The sequence below is a fragment of the Anabrus simplex genome, chromosome 1, assembly GCF_040414725.1.
Source record: "Anabrus simplex isolate iqAnaSimp1 chromosome 1, ASM4041472v1, whole genome shotgun sequence".
Taxonomy (NCBI): Eukaryota; Metazoa; Arthropoda; class Insecta; order Orthoptera; family Tettigoniidae; genus Anabrus; species Anabrus simplex.
In genome coordinates this window covers 164,436,622-164,456,974 of record NC_090265.1, presented here as the reverse complement: position 1 = coordinate 164,456,974, position 20,353 = coordinate 164,436,622, and the positions used below count along the sequence as shown (strand labels likewise).

Below are 20,353 nucleotides of genomic sequence, written 5' to 3'. Positions count from 1 at the left end.
AACTGAAGACGACTTTGGTGATACCACTTTTGAAAAAAATTGAGGAAGTAGTGCACCAAATGAAGGATAGGAAAGCAGTAGGTGCTGAAGAGATTCCAGCAAAGCTGTGGAAAAGATGTAGTGACACTAGAATAAAGCTTTTGCAAATTTTGAAGCAACGACATCTTTGAAAGTGCAGTGAAGATGTTCGGTCTTTGAGCGACTGACGTTCAATCCATTGTCTTTTAGTTTTCATTTTCAAAGACCTCCAGAAGCAGTACCACATTGTCGCTGATCAGTGCCACAACATAAGCAAACAGTAATGTCTCAAGAAGGGCATTTGTGATTTCCGTCAAAAAGGAGCGGTCTGAGAACACTGGCCTGCTGGAAACCAACTTTGACAGCAGCTCTTATGTACCTGCAGTGCCCCTCACATCGGTGTTTGGATACTTGTATAGATCCTGGATCAATTTAAAAGAAGGTTCTGGAATACCATGAGCTCGCAATGCTGCTCAAAACAGATCTCTTGGTACTTTATTGAATGCCTTCTCAAGATCGATGAAAACTATGTATAGTTTTTTCTGGCTCCTCTGCGTTTTTCATCAGATTTCTCATGGTCTAAATAACATGTACGGTGGATATTTCCCGTACAAATCAACATTGGTTGGATTGTTCCTGAACAAACTTTCTCACACGATTTGTGATCACTCGTTCCCAAATCTTTAGACCATGTGCCGTGAGTATAATGTTCTGCATATTCCGCAGTTTTTATAATCAAATTTGTTCTTCCAAAATGGCAATAAGAACCTTTCCGGGAACATGTCTGATATTGAGTCATGGTTCTTGATCTTATTAAACAAAAGGTGAAAACAAGCTGATTGAGTCACTAGACATATAACTAACGCTGCCGCACCCTGTACACGGTGGAACAACTTGCCTACTATTTCAGTCGCGAACTGATTTGCTTTGCAGCGTGGACGAAACTTTTGCTGTTATAGCAGTGACGAAAGTGATGAAATGTCGGCAGCAGCCAAGTTTTATTAGTTATCTGGATTGGATCGCATACGGTTCAGTGCTTACCCTGTCAGTGTACAGCGACAAACATTAGGTGAATATTATCATCTATACAATGAATTAAAGAACCATACTCATAGATTTGATGAATACCTATGCATGACTCACCAAGCTGAGTGGTTCAGACTCAGACGGTGGTGCGATGGCCTTCTGAGCTCAAGTTGGCAGGTTCGATCTTGGCTCAGTTCAGTGGTATTTGAAGATGCTCAAATAGCCTCGTGTCGGCAGACTTACTGGCACGTTAGACACATTTACGGGAGAAAATTATGACATTCAGGCGTCTCCAGAAAACGTTAAATTAGTGGGACGTAAATCCAGTAAAATTATTATTACGAATGACCCCAGTAACGTTTGGTTAAATTCTCCTGAGAGTTAGATCACAATTGGAGCAATGCACTTGCAGTAATTACCATACTAATCGAATGTTAGCAGAAGAAAAACTTGTCCTGTCTACAAGATAAGTGAAAAATGTAGAAACGTTTATTTTTTATATGTCTATTTTATCAGTGATTTACTGCCCTTATGAAGTACTGTAGGTACAGTGGATTTTTCAAACCAGCGATCATATGACTGTATGCACTTACGCCGCTCGAAACACGCACACTCACTCGGGGGCAGAATCGAAGTTCCGACATTGTAAGTGAACATATGGGACTATTTAACTTCACAGTAAATGGGGGAAAGTGATATACACAATATGTATTGATTCTCATTAAAATTATGAATGTATTTTCAAACTCATCTCGTAATTCATCTGACAGAAGAGTATTAATTAACACAGTTCAATTAATTATTGTTTTATTTTAACTGAAAGCTTAGAATAGTGGCATCAGAAACATTATTTAATGGACTAATCATAAATGAAATCAGAGAAGTAATAAATCGGCCGATAAAAAACTACAATACTCCACGATCCAGTGTGGATTACCTCAGCATAAATATCTTCCTTCAGTTTCCCTCTTAGGCCTGAACTAGGAAGGGGAGGAGGCCAATTTGCTCAGGGGCTTAGCTAATCATTTTTATCTCATATGGCAAAGGTTCGGATACCGGCGTATCCTGGGTTGGAATTTTTACTTTTTTTATTTATTTTTACTTGGTCATTAACCTCGGTCAAAACCCAGGGATCCAGGTAATAACTGGGATATTTGAAGAGACGTTTTTGTCAGGGATTTTTACCTGGATCTGGGGGCTGGTTCGAGATCCACTCAGCCTACCTGATTAGAATTGAGGAGCTATATGACGGTGAAATAGCGGCCCGGTATAGAAAGCCAAGATTAACGGCCGAGGGTATTCGTCGTGCTGACCACACAACACCTCGTAATCTGCAGGCCTTCGATCGCTTGGTAGGCCAAGACCCTTCAGGGCTGTAGTGCCATGGGATTGGGGTGGGGGTGGGGTTCCTGCCTTTTCAACTAAGCTCTGATTACGGAAGAGTTTTACCGAGAGCTGCTATTCGGATTTAATACAATTATAATATTCTCTTCTTCAGATTCTTTCCTTTTGTTTCTTCCGAGTAGGTCTACTTGGGACCACTCTCGTTCAACTGATGGGCTTTGATCTTTGTCCAGCATTGTCGCCCCCTTTTCCTTCCTCTTCTATTAATTTTAAATTTATTTATTAGACAATATCCTACGCTTCGCCAACAGCAACAAATATGGGAATCTACTCACATTATATGGAAGAAGAACTGGCTAATGTTCATTCTCTAAACTGGCTCGTATTCACACTGCTCAAATGATTTAATCTGAGAAACACAGAAGAAAAGTAGAGATGGTTGGAATGCTTTTTTTTTTTTTTCAACTCATCGTTCACAGACAAAAGGATTCAGTTGAATTTTCAAAGGTTTTTCTCCTTACCCTTCATATTCTCCGTATCATATCTACAAATGTTCTGTTTTTCTGAGGGAAAATTTATTTCTTGAGTAAAAGAGAGTGGAGTTTGAACCCACTTCTCAATTTTGATCGTGAACTACTTCCAGATTCTCAACTAGCCTTACTGGTAGAACTGGCATCAGTGTTTTACAGTATCCAGTCACATATTCCCCGACAACATGTATGAGACAGTAAACAACAAAACGACAGTTTCTAAATTTCGGAGATATATGTTAACTGTAGTCCGGTAGTGGGCGGAGCGTGAATAGCTCAGTGGCTTAGCTGGTGGCTTCCCACACGGAAAGCTAAGGTTCAAATCTCGGTCGATTCTGGGTTATGATTTTCATCTATAAATCACGTGGCGTTAGGAAGGGCATCCTGCCAAAACAAAAACTAGCCTGAGTGGCTTTAGTAACCTCAGAAATAACTGGGATAAGGTGAAGAAAGCTTTTGTGCGTTAACTGTAGTCCTAGTCCGGCTCTATGACTGAATGGTTGGCATTATATGCTTCTGTTAAGAGCGTTCGATTTCCTATCCGGACAGGAGATTTTAATTGTTTAATTAATCTGTCTAACTCGGGGGTTAGGTATTTGTGTTAATCATAATACACTTCTTCTTTTTTATCTGTTTTCCCTCCAGGGTAGGTTTTCCCTCGGACTTCGCGAGGGATCCCACCTCTACCGCCTCAAGGGCAGTGTCCTGGAGCTTCAAGCTCTGGGTCGGGATACAACTGGGAAGGATGACCAGTACCTTGCCTAGGCGGCCTCACCTGCTATGCTGAACAGGGGCCTTGTGGGGGGTGGAAAGATTGTAAGGGATAAACGAGGAAGAGAGAAGGAAACGGCCATGGCCTGAAGTTAGGTACCATCCCGGCATTTGGCTGGAGGAGAAGTGGGAAACCACGGAAAACCACTTCCAGGATGGCTGAGGTGGGAATCGTACCCACCTCTACTCAGTTGACCTCTCAAGGCTGAGTGGACCCCCGTTCCACCCCTCGTACTACTTTTCAAATTTCGTGGCAGAGCCGGGAAACGAACCCGGGCCTCCGGGGGTGGCAGCTAATCACACTAACCACTACACCACAGAGGCGGACATCTTAATACACACATCGTTATTTTCATTACCAATCACCTCAGATGTATGCGTTACCAAGCGAGACGGCTGCGCAGTTCGAGCCGTGTAGCTGTTAACTAACACTAGCGAGATGGTGGGTTCGAACTTCATTGTCCAGAGACCTAACAATGGTTTTTCGTGGAATTACATTTTCACACAGGGCAAATGCTGGGGCTTTACCATCCTGGCACCTCCTTTCCAGGACTTAATTCTGTCCCATTTCATCGTCGCCATAAGACCTTCCTTAAGATGCGAAGTAAAAACCAATAGCAAGAAAAGAAAACGTCCTCCTCTGTGGTGTAGTGGTAAGTGTGGTTAGCTGCCATCTCCGGAGGCCCGGGTACGATTCCCGGGTCCACCAAGAAATTTTAAAAAGTGGTACGAGGGCTGGAACGGGGTCCACTCAGCCTCGGGAGGTCAACTGAGTAGAGTGGGGTTCGATTCCCACCTCAGCCATCCTGGAACTGGTTTTCCGTGGTTTCCTACGTCTCCTCCAGGCAAATGCCGGGATGGTACCTAAATTAAGGCCACGGCCGCTTCCTTCCCTATTTCGTGTCTATCCTTCCCAATCTTCCCATCCCCCCCGCAAGGCCCCTGTTCAGCATAGCAGGTGAGGCTGCCTGGGCGAAGCACTGGTCATCCTCCCCAGTTGTATCCCCTGACCCATAGTCTGAAGCTCAGGACACTGCCCTTGAGGCGGTAGATGTGGGATCCGTCGCTGAGTTCTAGGGAAAACTGACCCTGAAGGGTAAACAGATAAAGAAGAAGAAGGAAAGGAAACCCACATCCCTCCACATAGGATTCGCGCCAGGGAAATCATCGGGCGTAAAACTGGGCTTTATCGGCTTGCAGAAACTTAGTTCGAAATGGATACTCAGAAAAAAAGAAAGAAAACATTTCCAGTCGGTCGAAAACTCAGTCCGGGTGATAAACCTTGAACGTTAAGGCGTCAGATCTTTAAGGTCTGAAACTGTGGCTGGCCGGTTTGAGGCCAGTTGGCGTAAAACAAATCCACCATCAGATGATTGCCGGCAGGGTGGGAGAGGTCTGATAAGTAGATTGAGTGCAAAAGGTCTAGGTCAATTCCAAACCTTTCCGCAGTGTTCATATGGAGTGAAGGTTTATGACGCTGTTGATAGATTCGTCCGCCGGATGGGGACGTTAAGCCTAGAGCAGACCCATTTGTGTTATCCGACATCATCATCTCACCCAGAAGCGCAGTTCGCCCATGAGCATGAAATAGAAAAGTATGCAGCAGGCCTCTCAGGAGTCCACACGCAATAAATAAATAAATAAATAAATAAATAAATAAATAAATAAATAAATAAATAAATAAATAAATAAATAAATAAATAAATAAATAAATAACCCAATCATTCAATCAATTAGCTGACAACATAAAATGTGGCTGGGGTATCAGAGAGCGATGAACAAGTTTCGACTTATCCCAAAAGTGTAATTATATGTTATATAGGAGCGTGATCTTGAGAGTGAATTCTCGCCACGTTGGCCGTAATTCATATCACTATGAATGCAAATATTTTTACAGATATATCCCAGTGGTTCGTATTCAACGTACTATTGTAGTTCTAGTAGCTTATTATTAAGATCAACACTTATGTAAACCTCCACGCTTGCATGACAAGGAACGGTGGGGGGAGGGGGAGTTGTGTAGAAGGGCGGTAGAAATGCAGTACACGGAAATTATATACCAATGTTATTACTTAACGTTTTAGGCATCTTATGGCTTTTTGAAGATGGCGTACCAGATGCAACCGTGCCGCATGCGACCCGTGCCACTAGCGACCGCATAATCTGTAACCGTGCCGGATGCGACCGGCGTTGACAAACAAATTGTCATTTTATAAGTTGTGTCATCACCCAAGATAAGGCAAGCTAAATGAAGTGCAATGCCATTTCAATAAGTCCTATGAGCAGCTACTGCGCCACTTTACAGAACACTTCTGGGGGAGACTCGTTTTACAACACGAAACATGGTGATGCGTTTACGTCTTTTCCCACCGGGCGAGTTACCCATGCGGTTAGAGGCGCGCGGTCCTGAGCTTGCATCCGGGAGATAGTGGGTTCGAATCCCACTGTCGGCAGCCCTGAAGATGGTTTTCCGTGGTTTCCCATTTTCACACCAGGCAAATGCTTGGGCTGTACTTTAATTAATACCAGGGCCGCTTCCTTCCCATTCCTAGCCCTTTCCTATCCCATCGCCGCCTTAATACCTCTCTGTGTCGGTGCGGCGTAATGCCACTAGCAAAAAAAATGTCCTAATTCTCTGAAATTATTTACGACTTAAGCCTACTTACTTATCGTGTCCTATTAGTACCAGGATTGTCCAAGGACGTGTTCGGCTTGCCTGGTGCAGGTCTTTCTACTTGACATCCGTGGGCGGCCTGCGCGTCTGGATGGGGGATTATGATAATGAAGTAGGGAGAGATGAAACCCGGTTTCGGCACGTAGCCTACTCCTCTCGAATAATATCAAGGGGTCTGGTGAATGCTTTACGTCACCATCCAACGGCCGAATCACCATCAACATCATCATATCCCCTCACTCCATTTGAACACTGAGAAAAGGTTTGGATTTGAATCCAGGCTTTTGGCATGAAATCTAGTGATTAGAAACTGTCTACCACCAATTTTCCTACCCTGCCGGCCAACATTCTGATGATGAATTCTTTTTCCATCCAGGCTAAGTGGCTCAGACTGCTCAGACGGTTGAGAAGCTGGTCCGGTGGTATTTGAACGTGCTCAGATACGTCAGCTTTGTTTCGGTGGATTTACTGGCATGTAAAATAAGTCCTGCGGGACTAAATTCCGGCACCTCGGCGTCTCCTTAAACCATAAAGATAGTTACTGGGACGTAAAGCCTGCGACATTATTATATTCTTCTTTCGACCAACGGCACTCAAACCTGCTAACCACGGTGTCAGACCTTTATTTTAGAAAAGACCAAGTTAGCTACTTATAAGCTATCTGCCACTTGGTGACAGCCCTTAATGGAGATCAATTGTAAGTATTGATGGGTCGCATGCGACACGTTGCTTATCCACTCGGTCGCTAGTGGTACGATAATGGCCTGGTCGCATCCGGCACGGTCGCAACTAGCACGTAACATATTTGAATGATTACTGACTACGAATATCTTTCTGGAAAAATCTGGGTGCTGAGAAGTAAGAACGATGTATCTCAGTGCATTTATTTTTACATTTCCAAATTGGAGAACTCCTCACTTTCGCTCACAAGGCTTAGTGAATCTTAGCATAGGTCCTGAAACAAGTCTTAAATTTATCTGATCCAGGAATCGAACTTGGGTATTGGCGCAACAGCTTGCAACACAGGAAGTTACAGGACGTTGCAGTATGTTGCAGGATGGGATAACTTAAAAACAAACATGGCACTACAATCCTGACACTCCTTAGCCTTCCAAGCGACAGCTGCTCACCCTGAAGGCCTGCAAATTACGATGTGATGCATGGCCTACGTGGAAAATCCTCTCGGTCGTTATTCTTTGCTTTCTTGACCTGAGCTGCTATTACAGATAGCTTTTACGTGGGCATAGTAGACTTAGAACCAGCCCCAGATTCAGTTAAATGTCACTCGCCCGTCCGAGGATCAAACCCAGGGCTTTCTGGTAAGAGGCAGGCTAACTACCCCTAGACTACGGGACCGGAATGAACAAAACAAGAAAAAAAACACCGAAATTAAAAATTTTATTTCTCATTTCCCACCCTTATTTCATCTAGGGTGTGCAACGTAATAGTATGATCCATGAAGTATCGGTCTATGAAATTATAATCCATTTTTCTTACACACTTTTGGACAAACCCCCGTGATGTGGTTTCAACGATTAAACAATAATCCCTGTAACAACAGAATCTCATCAGCACCCGATATTGAAACTCACTATAATGGCTTCATAACGGAATATCAAACAGCAGGATTTAAAATCCCATTGCAGCTAAATATTTATTTTTACTGACGTTCGAGCACACAAACGAAAATGTAATCCTTGCCTCCTTTATCCAAACCAAGCTTGTAATCGATTTTATGTGCATCATTATGAGGCGGCAGTGAATGTGGTGGACCGATGAATGGAATAACGCTGTGGGTAACTACACCAAAAACATCAATTATGAATCAGCCTCTAATTTGCCATTTGGTTATGGAATTAACTAACATATGATTTTGTAGAGGGGGAGGGAACTAAAAATTCATCGGCAAACTGAGAAAACTAAAAAAAAAAAAAGTACTGTCGACAACCAGCCGACACCAACGTGTTAACCCCAATAATACGAGATGAATTATAAATGATGCAAACATAGCATTTGAATGCTGTTTTGTTAAATCCACAAACTATGCGGCCTCGGAAAGTGCCATACACACTGAGCCACAGATGTTACACATTCTATAATAAATTCACAAAACTGCTGCCACTGGAATGTGTTTGGACCTTCATCTGTATTGTACTTGTATTTATAATTATGCATACAGAGTTATGTAATTGACATCCTTTCGTGGCCCTACAGTTACTAGATATATTGCACATGACAATATGAAAGACGATGGCCAAATCCTACACTGCACCTGTTAACACAAATCATTCTCAAGACGTAAGTAAACAAAAGTGTAAGAGGATAAAAGTAACAATATAAATATCCTCTTCCTATTTGTCTCTTAAACTAGGAAGGGGAGGAGGCTAATTTGCTCAGGGGATTATAAACCCAGTGACCCAGAAAATAACTGCAATAATTTGAAGAGACGTTTTTTGTAGCTGTAGCATCCGTCGTTGACGATACAAACGCTTAGTGTGAAAGATTACATTTTTTGCCACCCCTCATATTGTTCCCCACATTTTAAGACACATTATTGCCCATGCCTCTTCCTATCAGTGGCTTGTCGTTACGTACTCGCTTCCTTGCTCTCTATGGCCTTTTGCGGTTTCATTTTATTTTTGCATTATTGCTGATCTTTATTTTATCTCTTCCTCCCGGTATAAAAGAAAACTAATTTTCGTGGTATTATTTTTTAAAATGCCAGATGTACAAAGCCTTTAAAATGTTGCCGGAACGATCTCTGTAGCAACTCTATTTACAGCCTATAGAGTTGTTTAACGGCTTTAAAGCTGTGAGCTTGGATTCGGGAGATAGTAGGTTCAAACCCAAATGTCGACAGCCCTGAAATTGGTTTACGTTGGTTTCCCATTTTCACACCAGGCAAATTCTGGAGGGCCACGGCCGCTTCTTTCCCCTCCTAGTCCTTCCTACCCCATCGTCGCCATAAGACTTGTCTGTGTCTGTGCGACATAGAGCAAATTCCAAAAGCATATATATATTCTTAATATTTTAGTGAAGAGCTGTTACAGAATACGATAGCATTTCAAACAATGTCTCATTATAAAATTAATATTATTGCTGTTCCTTGCGCATTCTGTGAATCGCTATTCTAATTATACAGGACGGAGTCTGGTAAGGAAAAGCGGTACTGCCGATGAGTTTATGGAATCGAAGGATTGATGGCCTGACATCGTTCGAGACCCATTGTTATAATTTCCCTTCTTTTCTTCGAACGCCGACAAGAGTATGATTTCTGATTAAAATTGATGTATTTCTTTCAAAACGTTCTATGAAGTTTGACTTAGAAGAAAAGATGGTGAGATATCCCTAAAAATATTGTAAGTGTGAAAATGGAAAATGTGTCTGAACGTTTGTGGAATTATCACGTCAACGGCTTTATACAACTGGATTATTTCAAACGCAATCACTATTACCTATAATAATATATATACTACTTACTATCATGCCATCACTTAAAGTGAGGAGGTCATTCAGGGAAAGAATATGTTTCCCAAGTCGAAGGAAACGTACGCCTGGGGCCCTTAAAAGTGAATTCGCTGTCCAAACGCGAAGTCCTATTCATAAACGGGTTCTGAGAATGCACTTAGAATCTATATTTTTACAAAGCACTTCGTATGTATTTTCTGCCTAACTCAAATAGCTTTCCAGGAAAGTATGTTTTTATGTGTTTTGATGAATTCTATACTCGTATCCATATGTATTTTCTGCCTAACTCAAATAGTTTTCCAGGAAACTATGCTTTTATGTGTTTTGATGAATTCTATACTCGGATTAATCAAAATAATCAGCAAACTTTTAGTCTTAACAGAAATGGAGAATTCTTTCATGATTTAGGACAGAATTTGTTGCTAATACACTGACTTAGCAAATGCCATGGGATAATCTCCTAATAGCGTGTGGGGCCTCCTCAGGCCCTGCGAACTACAGTGAGACGCCGTGGGAGTGAGTCGACAAGTCCCTGGTAGTCCTCTGGACGCAGCTGACACCAAATCGTTTGCAGAGCGGCCGCCAATGCTGGTCTGTTCGTGGGCGCAGGATCCATGGCACTGAACCTGCGTTCCAGGACATCCCAGATATGCTCGATAGGGTTCATATAGGGGCTCCTGGGTGGCCATGGTAGTCGTTGGACCTCCGCTGCATGTTCCTGGAACCATTCCCGGGCGACATGGGAACAATGTGGCGGCGCGTTATCATCTTGAAACTCCGCAGAACCGTCTTGGCGCTGGAAGGCCAAAAATGGGTGGAGATGGTCTCCAAGCAGCTCAACATACCGCGTACCATTCAAAGTCTCTTCCAGAACAACTAGGGGGCTCATTCCATACCTGGAAAGTGCACCCCAAACCATAACAGAGACACCAGCGCCCTGGACCACACCTTCGAAGCAGGCGGGATCCATCGCTTCATGTGGTCTGCGCCATACACGGTACCTCCCATCGGCATGGTGCAGTTGAAATCGTGATTCGTCCGATCATATCACGTTACGACATTGTTCCAGTGTCTATCCCTGGTGACTGGCGACAAATGCGCGTCGTTGTGCCCGATGATGTGGGGTTAACAGTGGCACCCGCGTGCGGCGCCGGCTCCCATACCCCATAGAACCCATGTTCCTACGGATTGTCCACTGGGAGACGTGTCTAGCACGGTCTGTGTTGAATTGAGCCGTGATTTGTTGCACGGTTGCCCGTCTGTCACTATTGACAATCCGTCTCAGATGTCCGCAGTCACGGTCATCGAGGGTGGCTGGACGGCCGGTCGTTCGTCTGTTGTGGACGGTGACACCCGCATTCAACCATTCATGATACACCCTGGACACGGTTGATCGTGTGAAGCCGAATTTCCGTACCACTTCCGAAATCGCACTTCCCATCCGTCGGGCACCAACCACCATACCCCGTTCGAACGGTGTCAGCTCACGACGGCGATCCATATTACACCTGTCACATGCACAGCCACTGCTCACAAGGTCTCCTATACAACTGCCGCTGACACAGGGGGCGTGTGGTGCGCAGACAACACACCTGCGCATCAGTGCTCCGCTATCCCATGACATTTTCTCAGTCAGTGTATATTGATAAGATTTTCTTCGCATCTCAGTAGAGCATCTATTATACGAAACAATGGTGACTGAGTTTTTTTCGGATAAATGATTTTTCGGATAACAGATCATTTACGATAAAAATTAATATTAAACACAGAACTGTATATATTTTGAATCATACATTTTACAAATTACTTTATATAAAGTAATACATTAAAGTACGCCTATATTTTAAGAAATGAAGTCCAAAATTTTCGTTTGCTTCAGAGCTGAGACTCGTTTTTACTAATATTATTATTTATTATTATTACGCCTTTGTATCGCATCAGGGGCATAACATATATTTGATCATCAGCTTCTCCAAAAATCTGTGAGATCTCAAAGAATGTGCGTTATTTTAAATATTTGGATAATTTCTTATCACTTGATATTCCCTGAGTTCCACCAACAAAATCTTGAAGTGGAGGCAAGAGAGAAATCTTCAGGAAATATCACCCAAGTACTGTACTCAAAATAGCGGTGTTCTACAGGAAAATCCATTTTCGCTAAAAACGCTGTTAAACGAGAAACATGCCTCGCGAAAGCGCATTTTAAGTACAGGATTAATAATATTAAAATAATATGAATTGGTCTAGTTTTACATTTTGAAAAGCACTTATACAAACCAGTAGCATGATTGTGTAAATTTCATTTTGCCTCATTAATATGATCTACAGCACGTGTCTAATTGCATGCTCATTTTTTCTGTAACCGACCTTACAAGTCAAAATTTAAAATTCTAATAGAATCATATTTTTAAAATTTAAAGAGATAATATATTTTTGTATTTTCATAACAGCATTTACAAAATAGAATTCTTCGCTTTGCAAGATGGAAGACGGAATCCTATCACATCAAAACGTAACGGTGCAGTTTCCAGCCGAAACAGTAATAAAATTGATCCTCTTGCCAGATACATAGCTCAGATAGTGGTAAAACATGTTTTCTTGTCCAACGCTTGTTCCGTTTCACTACGGGGTCTGGTATGAGGTGAGATGAATCTGTCGTGCCGGGTTATTGTAACCGGATGCCCTTCCTGATGTCAACCTCATCAGAGGAGTTAATTAGATAGAATGAATGACGTGATATATGATAGTAGGAAGGGAGATGGTGAAACCCAGTGCCGGCACATAGCCAAATCCTGTTGAATAGCACCAAGGGGTCTGCTCAATGCTTAACGTCTCCATCCGACAAGACGAATCACCATCAACAGCGCCATATTCCCTCACTCCATATGAGCACTGCGGAGAGGTTTGGAATTCAATCCAGGTTTTTGGCACGCTATCAAGTGATTAGAAATTGTATACCACCACCTCCCCTACCCTGCAGGGCCCTGCCGCCCAACATTCTGATGGTTAAAATTATTTCGACCAACGGGACTCGAACCGGCTACCAAGGTGTAAAACCGTTCAGACGTCAACGTCTTAACCAGGGCCTCTCAAATGCCCAAAATCTCACGCGTGCAGATAGAGGCGCAAGAGCTCCGTGCACTGTGCATCGCTGCCGCTCGGCACGGCTCGGATCAACGCTTCGTCTCTGGGCTACTCGGCTAAGCTCGGCTCAACTCGCCTATACTCGGCTCAAGTCAGCCCGGATTTGGAGCGCTACGGCGCAAGTGGGGCAGAGGGAGACAGGCGGAGCGAGCGAGACAGGCGTGAGGAAAGAGAGAGTAAGCGCTATTGCTCCAAATCGAGGAGTGGGGGGTCTGCACTCTGGTCAACCAAGCCAAGTCGTCTTTTGCACCGTGCACAGTGCATGCACCAAGCGCATGCACCCTGAGAGGCCCTGGTCTTAACGATCATGGCCACCAGGCGGACTATGTAGTTGTAAAACATAATATGAAATAATCATTGTCCTAAATTTTACTGAATTTATTTTCAATACAATTTAAGAAATTGAACTCGGTTGTCAGTACCAGGGGACATAATTGGTGAGCAGGGAAAAGACAAACTCTGCCAAGCGCGAGAAAAGCAATCCTACATGTTTTGATATGGTCTGATATGGCAAAATGTCTTTCGATCATAAGTGTGAGCGAAAAACTATTCCGAACATCGTGAATTGAAAATATTCGATCAATTTACAAATAGTGTTATTGTAAACAAAACTACGCTATGTGTCTTAAACAGACGTGCCTGGCCCTACACCACCAAACCGTTTTTAAGAAGGGCATAGGAAATGCTTAACTGAGTATGTATTGAGAATAAAATCAGTTCAAGCACATTACGTTTTGGAAATGGTTCACGACGGCACAGTGGGGTAGAACAGTAACTTACTAGTTTACAAATCCATGGCATAATAATCTCCATATTAAATGCATAAAGAAAACTTACCTGCTAAAAAGTCATTTAATTAGTTATTACAATGTCATCAAATTTCAGTAAAATATATTTACCGCAGTACTATATTATTCTGAAAAGAATCTGTATTAACTTACAGGTACACAATTATATTACTGAAAGTCAGGTGTTGCTGAAATATTAATAACGGCGTTTATTTGAACAGTCGTACATAATATATCACTGAAGAAGATCGATAATTCAAGTTAATTATGTCCATTAATTGCCCGGATATCTGAGTGTACTTATAGGTGCAGAGGATGAAACTATAACGATAGGATGTCAATAATAACTAGTACAGTTAAGTCCGAAAATAATAGTAGACTTCAAAGCTAAAATTCATATTTCAGTCTGTTATAAGTATTTGTTCGAATCTACGGTGATAAATCATAGTGATACCAGGGGCATGCGACTTATATTTTCGAAATTGCACACATATATTTTGATAAATTTTATAAATATAAGGAAGTGTTTAGAGAATGCTTTAGTTTTAATTATTCAGGATGGTCGGAAACAACGTGAACCGTGTGCATGAGTATTACAGGGTTGGTCATACTGAAAAATCGTTTGTAAAAAATAATTCGATATATCGCGCAGTTGCCGTTTTATCAGCTGTTGAACTTAGCCAATCAGACCACTTCGCGGGCGAATTCAAATGGGCTTTGTGAGGTAGCGTTGCTAAAAAGGCCTGTGGTTTAAGACCGAACTGAGACCATCAATCGAAGAAAATAACTTCGCCAGGGGACGGATTTGAATACGGACCTCCGAGTTGAAAGGACCGCATCTTAGCAGGTACGCTACGGTTACACCGGCTGAAACCCAGGGTGTGTTTGTGTTTGTCAGCATGACTCTCAAGCCGGTCTTAAGCCACGAGCAGTTTTAGCAACATTGCTTCACAAAGCCCATTTAAATTCGCCCGCGGAGCGATGTGATTGGCTAGCTTCAGCAGCTGATAAAAATGACAACGGCACGAGATATCGAATAATTTTTTATAAAATTATTTATCGAAGTATCTGATTGGCGGAGAAGTAGAAGCAATATTATAACTAACACAATTCTAACACTGGCTTATTGAAATGAACACTCTGACATCCAAATTGTAGGTTCCCATTTCGTTAACGGATGATACAGCAGCCACATTGTTTATTTTGGAAGTATTCTGTGTATATAGAAGTGAAGAACTTTTATTTGCATAACTCTTCGATCGAAACCGTTAGCCCATTCCTGTAAACCGACGTAAAAATGAATGCTCTTTACTAAAATACCAGTTTCATTTGGCCTGATTTGAAGTCCGTTCAGAGATCGTGATGTGAGAGAAATGAGTATCAAATTCGATCCTCCATTTTCTTCATTTCGTCCAAATGACAAGGAATGTCTACAGCGGTGAAAATGACGAACAAGCTATCTCGTTTCGTGTTCGGGAAAGCTAACGTTGCTCAGGAGCGTAACTTCAGGGCCTGTAGGAGCCGGGACTTTAGGGGGCCCCACAGACTCCGTGCTAAAAAATAAAAAATAAAATATAATTCTGGTGGATTTTAATTTATAACTTGATACATTTGGAGAGTCAAGTAAACACTAGCATTGCAGTTCGCGTAATCGCGTGAGCGCGTGATGCAATATACTAATCTATGCATTTGCTAAGTAATGGCATTTGAGTGCATGACTCATTCACACATGCGTGGCGTGATTTCATATTATTTCTGGAAGGCTTAGATAATTTTAATTTCTTTGTGAGGAGATTGATGAGTTGGTGACAACATTTGGATGTTCTGACCATGTTAGCATCAACTCTAAGCTCGCATGCAATTATAAGCCTTATGGAGATTAATTCAGATATAGAATTACACTTAGAGTAAATTAACTGGTACCTAGAGTGTGAGCACCTCCCAGTTAACTTCTCTACTTGTATACCGTTCTCCTTTCGTCTCACCTACAGCTAATCTAGAAAATGAGTCATCTATTTGCAAAACTGGCCATCACCAAATGGTTAAATTTTTAAGGAAACCAAAAAAAGTATAAAATCTAAATAACGAGATTTGGAATTATCGTTATTTGCTTAATCGGTTAAAAATAACATTTTAATGAATGTTACAGAATACGAATGTTTTATTTGTATAATAATACGGAATATTTAAATTTCAAATTTGGAGATGGCCGGGTTTGCACTAAAGGAAAGAAACTGAAGGAATGAAAATGTGCAAAATATGCTGTAAATAAAAGTTAAATAAAAACAAATCAATATAGTATAAAAAGTCAACGTATTTACACAAAATTAATCAGAATTAATTATTAATTCTATTGTCTACACTGTGCCCACAAACATCTTCCCCATCTTCTGGATTGTTTTGTCGAAGATTATTTTTATCAATGAGTTCTTTGTGAAACTTCAGCACTTTTACATTTCACCAATGAGTCCCAAAATGCTTAGTCGATAGATATTCAACATCTTTTGCCTAACTTCAACTTTGAATGCAGAAAATAAGCTGGTTAGAGGCCGAGTTTGCAGCTGATGGTTTTCTGTCTTGTGTAAAAGTGTACAGAGAACACATTCAACACAAAAAGTGGATTTCAGTTTGTTTGGAGATGGCGCGTTTTGCAAATAGACGACTTAAATCAAATCTTACTTCCGAAGCAGTAAATGACAGTCAAGGAATCAAACTCAGTTTTTAACGAGCTGGGACCTCATAGTTTGCAGTTCAGTAGCTTGGTCGTTACACCAGTTAACACCTATTAAATATATGTTTGAATCTTACAATATTGAGTAATCCCTTTTTTTATACAATTTGAAAATATAATGCATTACTTCTTCCTGCTGTGACTGAATTTGTATTAGTTATTCATAAGTTTGCCTTCAGATTGAGCAGGGGTTGCTTCGTAGGTTGTTGCGCCGTAATGTTTGGTTTGCTTTTATTCATAGGTTTTACATTTTATTTGAGGGGCCTGAACATAAATTTTTGCAGGCGGGCCCTTATCACATTCGTTACGACCCTGATGTTGCTGATATAATGAAAAGCGCCACAGAACATCTAGTTCGTATGTTCAAGATTAGGGGCTATTAGGAAAACTTGTCCACAAGGAAACGAGGTAAATTTTACTTTTGAGTAGAGTGAAAAGCATCGGCCTTTGGATATGATCAACTGGACACGAGTCATATTTCACAAATTAGTTATTATCAGAGTTCAAATCGTGAACAAAGTATAATTTTAACTAACACCATGAGCAGAGAATGAAGAACAAGTCATAGCTCTGTTCACAGAAGTTCACTCCATCTAAAGCAAATGGAAACTTCTTCAGGGTTTCTGAATGCAAGCTCACAGCTACGTGACCCGAACTGTATAGCCAACTGACTCAGGATATAATAATAATAATAATAATAATAATAATAATAATAATAATAATAATAATAATAATAATAATAATAATAATAATAATAGAAGAAGTAGTTAATACAAAACCAAACAAACCCATGTACAACAGCCCATTAGAACCTTGGTCCGTCAAGGTGACTGCTACCTATCCAGATGGCCCGCAGATAATTGAGTACTCCGTTGGTCAACTTAACAATAATTTCAGCCGTATTGCGGCTTTTGTGGCTGCGTCCGCTGCCTCTCACATCAAACATCTCCTCGGTTACTGCCTCGAAGCTGCGTGAAATAGGGTTGCGCACTATGTGCCTGTTTCGGCACACTGTGCCAGTGCATAGTTATGTTCCGCTGTTCCGATACACGGAGCGTCAGTTGTTCCGAAACATTCTCAAGTGAGACCGATACAGAAACTAGCTGTCCCGTCAGAAGCGCCACTATGCACTGCCCTTCATCTACTAGCTGACTGTCGGTACCGGCAGTGTGCCGCCATGTACTGGAGTGTTCCGTGTTCCGTTATATCCTCTTTGTTCTGAGAGTTCCGTTGCACCGACAACTGGCCTTCGGTACATGCGGATAACTTAATGCGTTCTGTTTTGTAAGAGTGTTTTCATTGAAGCCTAGTAATATATACCGGACGAAAGACGGTAAACTGTGAATAATGTTCCTGCTGAAGCGGAACATCTATTAAAGAACTATTTAAATTAGTTTCTACTTGAGTACGCCTTGCCAATACACCGTATAATGATAGAAAAAAATTATTTTACCGTACCGGTACATCATTCGGAAAAATTATCCATTCCCTGACATGGGGTACCACATCACATCAATATCCAAGTACCACATGAAAATAAAAATAACAGAATGAAATGCACTGACACAGGAAATATATAGAAATACATTATTATAGAATCATTCAGCTTCCAGTCCCTGAGGTGTACTCAAACAGAAAATACAAGATTTCAGGAGGACTAGCGAAGATATATTACTAACTAGCTGATGTACCCGTGCTTCGCTACGGAATTCTACATTGTATACGGATTTCTAGAGTACATGTTGAGAGCAAGATTGTATTAAATTGCTATTGGCCTTACGTCGCACCGACACAGATAGGACATATGGCGACGATGGGACATGAAAGGGCAAGGACTGGAAAGGAAACGGCCGTGGCCTTAATTAAAGTACAGCCCCAGTATTTTCCTGGTGTGAAAATGAGAAATCACGGAAAACCATCTTCAGGGCTGGCGACAGTGGGGTTCGAACCCACTATCTTCCGAATACTGGATACTGGACGAGCTATCGAGCTCGGTTGTATTAAATTGCATAGCTCTTAACGTTACCCTAGAAACGCGACGGGGAAGTCACCAAACACCTTTTTTTCGTATGAAGACTGAGTTAGGGAATTTTGACCGTAATGGTAGACCAGCTTGCATACCGTCAGTCACAATCAGGTTGGGGAGTTTTCATTACAATGGTAGACACTCACTCTCCACCCGCCTTCTTACATCCTCAGAAAGACTGTCTTAGTGGTTTTCCCAACTGAAATGAACATACATTAGAATGACGTCAGTACGAATGGCGCGATTAAAGCAATGCTTTCATATGAAATACTGGATCAAATGAAACACCATACTTTTTCACTTTTAACGATCAGGACTAAACTGCCGATCTAACAGTCCAAAGTACCAGAGCAGGAATGACCAAGCCGCAGACAGCCGTGATTCGTGAACACTCTTCGTCTTTTTTCGGGGGGGAGAGGGTCGAATAGTGGAGACTCCCAGGGCAAAAACTATGCCCTTTTACTAATCTGTTTCCTAGGAGTACCTGATGAGTCGGATAATAACAATTCACTGCACTGGCGGCGGAAAAATCTGTCTGACTTGAAGGGAAATTTTTCCTCCAAGCCAGAGGAGAAACCCCCTCTTCACTGATAATTTGGAATAAAATGAATGTAGAATTTAATAAAAGTGAAGAGGAAGAAACTTTTCTTAAGAAAAGGCACTTTTGATGGTTGAATTTTGAGTTATTTACTGAATAGTGGTGCTATAATTTGGAATAGACCTAAATTATATTCTAGACCAGGCTATACAACTACTAATACTAAGTCACCCCCTGCCTTATGTACGCACACTGCTCATTCAAAACAGTGCGTCAGAGTAGGGATCGTATAACTGGAATACTATGAAGAACCAGTGTGTTACGCACCAGCTGTATCAGAAAATGTGTGAACCAGAGAAATGGCATGCTAAAGAAGAAAGTTTTCTAACTCCCCGCCTATTTCCCGCCAATATTCAGTCAGGCTATTATACTCGGTAGGCAGCAGTAATCCCATCTATCGGAGTAGAGAGGCAGCATAAGAGACAAATAACATCACAACAAACAATGGTGAATGTAATGTTATTGTTGATCAATGTTATGCGCTTTCAATATTGTAGGCTTTCACATTTACTTTTCTTCCGACTCTGAAATACCACTCATCATAGTCGGTACGGTAAAACTGAATATGCGAACCTTCTCTTGAGCCCTGAACTCCATAGTGCTGAATGGGAACTAGGGCTCAAGAAAAGATTCGCGTACTATAGTACTTTTCGATAGGACCAAAAATATAGGTACTTAAAAATTAAATTTTAGGCGCCTTCCACTAAACTACAATTTCATCCAGGGTGAATACAATTGTTTATAGCTTAGACTGTAGTTTCTTATTCCCCGAGTCTATATACCGATTTTCATTCAATTCTGTTAACGCATTTTCTCGTGGCCCGGCGTCCATAGCGGCAAAAATACAAATTCATGAATATCTGTGTTATCATAGCCGGTACGGTTAAAATGTATAAGACACAAATGGTCGGAAATTTAATTCTATATAACTTTGGTTATGTAGTATTTATCGATACGACCACTAATAATATAAATATTTGATAATTAAATTCTAGGCCTTCTCCTAAACTACCATTTCATTCAGCGTGAAGATAATGATTTATCACCTAGGTTGTATTGGCTCGTTCTCCGACTTCGTATACCAGTTTTCAATGAGATATGACCACTAATGATGTAAATATTTAAGAATTAAATTTAAGCCTTCCCCTAAACTACCATTTCACTCAGCGCAAATAAAATTATTTATAGCCTAGATTGTAACGACCTATTCCCCGACTTTGCATACCAATTTTTAT

At 41.4% G+C, this 20,353-nt stretch overlaps 1 protein-coding gene across 2 annotated transcripts in view; it reads right to left on the bottom strand.

The window, feature by feature from the left end:
* LOC136885364 (uncharacterized) overlaps nucleotides 1-20,353 on the bottom strand; it is a 1,248,630-nt gene that overhangs the window by 335,951 nt on the left and 892,326 nt on the right. The window lies entirely within an intron of this gene.